Below are 7,962 nucleotides of genomic sequence, written 5' to 3'. Positions count from 1 at the left end.
ACTTCTGGTATCCCAGATAATGCAGTAGTGGCATGAAAAGTAATTTGTGCAGTAACTGCCTTGAATAAAAATAAACAAATAGAACAAATGTAGAACTGAATGTTTCTCAATGTTTTTGTGGTGCATTTAAAGCATGAGAAGGTAATGTATGTACAGAAGTGGTTTGTGGAAAGGGCAGAACAGAGCATCTGCTTTGCGTGCAGGAAGTTCCAAGTTCAATCCTTGGCATCTCCAGGCAGGGCTGGGAATGTATCTTGTCTGAAACCAGGAGAGCTACTGTCAATCAGTGTAGACAAATACTGAGATAGAGGGAATGCAGGTGGCGCTGTGAGCTAAACCACTGAGCCTCTTGGGGCTTGCCAATCAGAAGGTCCGCAGTTCCAATCCCCATAACGGGGTGAGCTCCTGTTGCTCTGTCCCAGCTCCTGCCAACCTAGCAGTTCGAAAGCACACCAGTGCAAGTACAGTGGTACCTCTGGTTACGTACTTAATTCGTTCCGGAGGTCCGTTCTTAACCTGAAACTGTTCTTAACCTGAAGCACCACTTTAGCTAATGGGGCCTCCCGCTGCTGCCGCACCGCTCCTGCACGATTTCTGTTCTCATCCTGAAGCAAAGTTCTTAACCTGAGGTAATATTTCTGGGTTAGCGGAGTCTGTAACCTGAAGCGTATGTAACCTGAAGCGCCTGTAACCTGAGGTACCACTGTAGATAAATAGCTACTGCTGTGGCAGGAGGTAAATGGCGTTTCCATGCGCTCTGGTTTCCGTCACAGTGTCCTGTTGCGCCGGAAGCGGTTTAGTCACGCTCAGGGCTGGATTTAGGTTTGATGAGGACCTAAGCAACTGAAGGTAATGAGGCCCTTTATATATCCAGCTGTCCTTTGTCAACAACAAATTGTCGCTGTTTTTTTGTGTTGAATATATACTATATGGTAATTTATGGACCTAATTACATCAAAGGAGCCTACGCAACACAAAACACTGTTGCTGTATGTAGGTTTTATTTTATTTTTTTATCTTATATTTTGGAAATGTACATCTTTTTTTTCCCCTTTACATTTTTTTGGCCCCCAAGAGAGTGGGACCCTAAGCTATAGTTTGTTCAGCATATACGTAAATCGGCCCTGGGTGGGGCTGCCTTGGCTGGGGGGGCGGGCGGCGAGGATGAGGTCCCGAAGAGGGCGGCCGAGGGGAGAAGAGGCGGGGAGGGAGGTGGTGGGGTGGCGGGGGGGCAGTAGTGCCATCGCATCCCGGGCGCCCTTGCCCGGCAGCAGGAGGGGAGGGAGGAGCCGAGCGGGGGGGGGGGGCAGCGGCCTCCACGCCCCTCCTTCACCTGCTTCTTCCCGGCGGCCAGATAGAGCCGTGGGATCCAGCGGCTTGGCGTGGAAGCGATGCTCCGCACCGGCCTCTTCTGCTCCCGGGTTGCGCGCGGGCTTTCCGGCAGCTTTCTGGTACGCCCGCCTTGCCTGCCTGGAAGTCCGCGCCTTTGCGCCCGGGCAACTTCCACCTCAAGGCCGCAGCTCCCGCTTTCTCAGGCGGCGGGCGGGACGGGATGAAGGAGGGGCTGGTTGTGACATAAGGCACCATAGTGATGCTACCGGGGACGTGTTTCCCCTGCACGTGGAGACAGGCTCCCGGCGCAATAGCAGCGCTGCCTAAGGAGACTTTGAAGTGACAGTGAAACACCAAGATTCAATATTGTCTCCCGAAGCAGACGGAGGATTCCAGCACCAACTTTTGGAAGAATATTTAGCAGCTTTGCAGAGAGACTGGGTCTAACAAGGTTGTGTATGGATTGGACCTTGGCTGGGAGCTTCTGCCTGTGTAACTGCCCCTGGGACCTTTGATGGCGGGAACTCTGACCCAGCCCTTCTTGAAAGGTGGCAGAGCTGGAAACTGGGGGGTAGATTTGGAAGGGATGCTAACTGCAGAGAGAGAGAGAGAGAGAGAGAGAGAGAGAGAGAGAGTTATCCCTGTTGCATCATTTGTCAGACTTGGGGTGGGGAGGGAGGTGGTTTTCTTTCTTTGTACAGATCAGCACAGTATTACCGTAACTATGGATTTCAAATTTTAAAAAAAGCAAATGAGTTTGGCAGAACTATAAGACTGTTTACATTTATCTTTTATTTAGTTGGTTGTACTGTATTTATATTGTAAAAGGTAAAGGTAAAGGGACCCCTGACAGTTAAGTCCAGTCGCAAACGACTCTGGGGTTGCGGTGCTCATCTCACTTTACAGGCCGAGGGAGCCGGCGTTTGTCTGCAGAGTTTTTCCGGGTCATGTGGCCAGCATGAGTAAGCCGCTTCTGGCGAACCAGAGTAGCGCACGGAAACGCCGTTTACCTTCCCGCCGGAGCGGTACCTATTGATCTACTTGCACTTTGATGTGCTTTCGAACTGCTAGGTTGGCAGGAGCAGGGACCAAGCAACGGGAGCTCATCCCGTCAAGCAGATTCGAACCGCTGACCTTCTGATCGGCAAGTCCGAGGCTCTGTGCTTTAACCCACAGCGCCACCCGCGTCCCTTTAATAGAAGGTTAAAAATACATTAAAACATCAGTCATTAAAAACTTCCCTAAACAGGGCTGCCTTCATATGTCTTCTAAGTCTCTGCCTTGAAGTAGGGGAGTCCACCTCATGCCATTGGGTGGCCATGACACATGTTTGCTGAGAGGGGCCTCACAATGTCAGAACAAGAACCACAGCAAAGGGTCTTGAGACAGCCCCACTTCCTGGTACCATCTGAGTGATCCTCTCCTTCATCTCTGACAGGTGGAGGTGCTGCTGGAGGCCTTCCATAAGATCACTCTGAGGTCTACAATGGAGGGCAGAGAAGTGTCCATCTGCGCTTTCTCCATCTTAGCTTACCATTGCCTGGAGAAAGTGGTTGAATACCTCCTCCAATTTCCTTTCGTTTATGGGGCACTCAGGCTTCTACCCGCCTAAGAGAGATGTTGGGAATCTGCAGGGCTTGCTCAGAATGTAACTCTCTCCCTGAGGGAGGAGGCCAGGCAGCTGGAGAACCCGCTCCCCACAGTGTCAGCAGCCAGTCTCCAAATCTCTTCCTCCCTCTGGCTTCCCAGCTGATTTGCTGCCTCATGGCAACAGGCAGAAGATTTGGAGGGCTCCTGCCATGGTACCATAGCCAGGATTAGGTCCTTTTAACAGGAAGAGCAACAGAGCAGAAGCCGAGAAGGCAGGGCCAGGCCTCTGTCCTCTTGGGGCAGGTTTCCCCTCTCAACAGGAGCGGTCTTTTTGCTATCTGCAGGCATGCAGCGGCACAGAGGGGCTGATCCAGATCACTGAGGGATCCTTCTGGAGTGCAGGAGACCAGGGAAGACCAAGCCATCTCCTCTCTTTGTGGCATGGCAGCAAGCAGTAGAGTTCCTGATGGAGCTGGACCACCTGTGGTCAGGTTCTGAGGCAAAGCGCCCTTCTGGCCCCGGCACCACTGCCCCTCCGTGCAATAATGCGCCATCCCTAAGCCAAGGGGTCTGACCGCTGCTCTTGTTTTTCCATTCACTGTGCCTGCAAGAGAATATGGCAGGAGGTTTTGGCTGACCAACAACAACTACTCCATCTGACGGCCGAGCAACTGCATCAGAGCCCCTTGCAGAGTCTGCCACTGCTGTGCTAAGGACGAATCCCTTGCTTTGTGGCTTCTTCTCCCCAGTGTCATATTGAGGGGTTTCTCTATTCTGCAGAAAAGCAGGGAAAGTGACTTGCCCCTCTCTCTCTTCCAGCAACATCTGACCAGCCTGCTGCACGCCATCCCCTGGATGGATGAATGCAAGGTACCTGTGCGCCATCACTTTCCACAGCTGCTGATAGCCATCAACTTCCTGCATTCCTGAGGAATTCCTCCAGTGAGTAATGCATTGTAAAGGGGCAAATGGAGCCCTTTTTCCTTCAGCCTCTGGGGTTTTCTGGTCCAGCTTGGTTTTCCAAGGGAGACTATCCTTCAGGTGGCTACTAGGTTAGCAAGAAGGATGAGGAAGGAATTTGTCAAGGCAAATCTGAATAATTCATAATTTCTGGAAATATCAACTTCTGGGGGAGCCTTGTAAATGTGGTTTTACAGTTTGGTTCTTGGTATATTAATAGTGAAATACAATTAAGAAGAAGTATATTAATAGTGAAATAATTATTAAGCTCTAATTTAAAATGATTTTTTTATTCATAACAAACTTAATAATGCAAACACATTGGCATTTGGCAATAACAAAAGTTCCTTTAGAAAACACAATTTACAAAGACTCATAATCTAGTCTCTAGAAATTTGCTATAACATGAAATAATAATAGGTGTAAATATATGATGCAAACTACTAATAATTATATTAATTATATTTATTAATATGAAATTAAATGTTACAACCTATACAGTGCAATTGTAGTTAACACAATGCATTTTTAATATAATATCAGTATCACCATAGTAGTCTACACTGTTCATTGGGATAGCAGACCTTTGTACCCTGTTACAATTAGTGAGTGTAAAAGACGGTATTTCTAATACTATACATGCCTGTACATCAAAAAATTATTTGACAGGACTAATTATATTAATGCATCTACCCAATACCCATTCAACTGTATAATTTCATCATGATTTATTGTATACTGTGTATACAAACAGTACACAAACATGATCTAAATTACAATACTTTCCTTGCTTTTGCCAAAGCAAAATCACTGATGATATCATCAAATGATAAACTGTGTAGCTTGTCACTTTCTATGCACATGAGGTGGAGGTAGCATATTTTATCTTGAGACGTATATATAGAAATGAGCAAACCAGTGATATTTTAGGGAGCAGGCTAGCAGGCGGGGACCATTACTTGCATCATAGGAGCCTACACAACCTAAAACACTGCTGCTGTATGTAGGTTTTATTTTATTTGTTTTTATCATATTTTGGAAATGTACATCCAGTTGTTTTTTCCCTTTAATTTTTTTGGGGGGCACCAAGAGAGTGGGGTCCTAAGCTATAGCTTGTTTAGCTTATATGTAAATCCAGCATTGGTCATGCTTGCCACATGACCTGGAAAGCTGTGGACAAACGCCAGTTCCCTTGGCCCAAAGTGAGATGAGCGCCACGCTCCATAGTCGCCTTTGACCAGACTTAAGTGTCCAGGGGTGCTTTACCTTTTTAACTTTGAGATGGACCAATGGTCTCCCTTGGTATAAGGCAGCTTACTGTGTTCCTGTATTGTGAATATTTCTGTGGCAAACAAAGAGTTAGAAAATTCTCTTATTTTACAGCCAGTTTGATTTCCTTTAGTCTATGCATTTGACCTTTAATCAGATTCACTGTCTGTGCCTTAATGGAAAATCTAGGCATCCTGAGCCTCTTTGATTGCTGACATTTAGAGCTGAGGATTTGTTGTGTCTAGAGCTTGATCAGACAGTTGAGAAGAGCTGCTTAGGTGGCAGCACTGATTTTGAAGCCCTTGGGTTCAATCTTCCAAAGAGGTAACCAAGCAAAAATGATATAGGAAAAGTATTAAATAAAATAATGTGCCTTGGGTTTATTGCCAAGCATTTTCCTGTTTCAATTTTTAGGCTTAAAACAGCCATTTCAGTGGGATGTACATACTGTATTTTTCCGTGTAGGACATGCCCCCATATTTGGGACTCCAAATAGAGAAAATTGGGGGAGATTGCCCCCGTGTATAAGACGACCCCCACTTTTTAGCATTACTGTAATTTTAAATAAAAAACCTAGTCTTATACACAGAAAAATACGGTATATATTCATTCGTTCGTTCCTGGCAAATCTTCACCTTTTAAAAACCGTGTTTGGTTCCATTGTTTCCTTTGGCTTCTTCTTCTTTCTCTTTGCTGAATGGATCATCCTTGCCAATCAGGCATCACTTACTGAACATTTTACAGAACAAAAATTATAAAATGAAATTTATATTTTTTGCAAGGAAAAACTGTATTTTGGCATTCTCTGGCAATAGAGATGCGCTTTGTATTTGAAGAGCATTGCCAGCCGAGCTGAACACACTTTCAAATGGCACATTTGTTCCTGGGATAGCCAAAAACTTCTTTGCGATCCCCTTCAACATTGGGAAGGATGCCTCATGTGCCCCCCCCCACGTCAGGGGGCATCCATCAATGTCCACTCTTGGCATGGCCATCTAGGAGAAAATGGGCAGCATAAGGAGGTGGGGGGGGGAGACAGAAGAGGCTCGAAGGGCACAGCAGGGAGGGGGGTTTCTCCTCTTTTACTCTGAAGTAACTTGCAAGCCAACCAGCATCTCAAGCATGCTTACGACTGGGGAGGGGAGAGCTGAAGGCTTGCAGAGTTGACATGGGGCTGGCAACCTCCTGTGAGCTGCTTCTGCCCCAAGGAAAGGCACACACAGCAAACACTGGGTATTTTCCCCCTTTTATTCTGAAGCAACTTGCAAGCCACAATCACACACATACACACACACACACACACACACACACAGCGCAAGTAAAGCACTGCAGGGCAGACTGAGCTCAAGGAACAGAGGGATAAAGAAATGGAGCTAAAGAAGCCCCTCTTAACAGCTTTGTCCCCCCCCCAGGAAAGTTCCTTGCCATGGTGCCATGGCTCCAAAGCAAGCATCACCTAGGCACACCAACAGAGGGGAGAGGGAGTCAGGGAGACACAATCACACCCACACCCCACACACAAGCAGTATACAGTGGTACCTCGGGTTAAGAACTTAATTCGTTCTGGAGGTCCGTTCTTAACCTGAAACCGTTCTTAACCTGAAGCACCACTTTAGCTAATGGGGCCTACTGCTGCTGCCGTGCCAACGGAGCCCTATTTCTGTTCTCATCCTGAAGCAAAGTTCTTAACCCGAGGTATTATTTCTGGGTTAGCAGAGTCTGTAACCTGAAGCATATGTAACCTGAGGTACCACTGTAGTTTTAACAAGGGGCCGACTGCAGCTTACAGAAAAAAATGTGAAGTGTCGACTGGGTCGTTGAAAACCCGAGTGTTTTTTTGCCGGCTGGTGGCTGCTTCTTCACAAAAACAAACACACCAGACACCCCACCAACGGGAGGGAAGAGGGAGACTAACGTATACCCTCAGGCACCCACAAGCAGTACACACACATCCCAGCCTGGCGCCTTTAAGCAAGAACCTGGAGGGAAGAAGTCTCCGCTTGCAGGCTGGATGGCCGGGGAGACGGAGAGCTAACCGGTTCTCAAAGCTCTGCTGGAGAGCGTGCTCACTTATGGCTTATGTGTGTGGTACGGAAGCTGTACTACCCAGGACAGGATGGGGTTGTGCAGAGTTGTTAAGGCAGCAGAGAGCATTGTTGGCTGCCCACTCTCCACCTTAGAGCAGATTTATGCCACAAGGTGCCATAGGAAGGCACTCGACATGGTAAAAGATCCATCGCATCCTGGTCACTGTCTCTTCGAGCTCCTGCCGTCGGGACGGAGATACAGGACGATGAAGACAAGAACGAGCCGTCTTAAGAACAGCTTCTTCTCTAGAGCGATCTCGGCCCTGAATGGGAAGCCTGGACTTTGAAAGTCATCTAATCTTCCTCGCTGTACTATACTGTATTGTTTAATTAGTGTTTTTATGGAGCAGTCAAGTAATTTCGTTGTCCCCGAGAGGGGGTAATGACAATAAAGATATTATTATTATTATTATTTATTATTATCTGCTGGGCGATTTTTGAATCGGTGATTTGTAGCTATTTCTTGCTGCTGCAGGAGGGAGGGAAGAGCTAGCTGAGGTGGAGTTAGCAAGGGCTGAACGGATAGGAAGAAGCATCAGTTTTCTGGTTTTTCCAAAATTGTGATTTTTTAATACCACACACACGATATGCGATAAATTGCAAAGTCATTTTGTAAAAAACGGTGATCATGATTTGATCTAAAACCTGATATCAGACGATATATTGATTTATAGCACAGCCCTACTGACAGTATCCATCTGCTTCTTTGGCAGCCAAGCTACAT

The sequence above is a fragment of the Podarcis raffonei genome, chromosome 5, assembly GCF_027172205.1.
Source record: "Podarcis raffonei isolate rPodRaf1 chromosome 5, rPodRaf1.pri, whole genome shotgun sequence".
Lineage (NCBI taxonomy): Eukaryota > Metazoa > Chordata > Lepidosauria > Squamata > Lacertidae > Podarcis > Podarcis raffonei.
The sequence above is the reverse complement of the archived record's forward strand: the minus strand, read 5'-3'. Positions refer to the sequence as shown.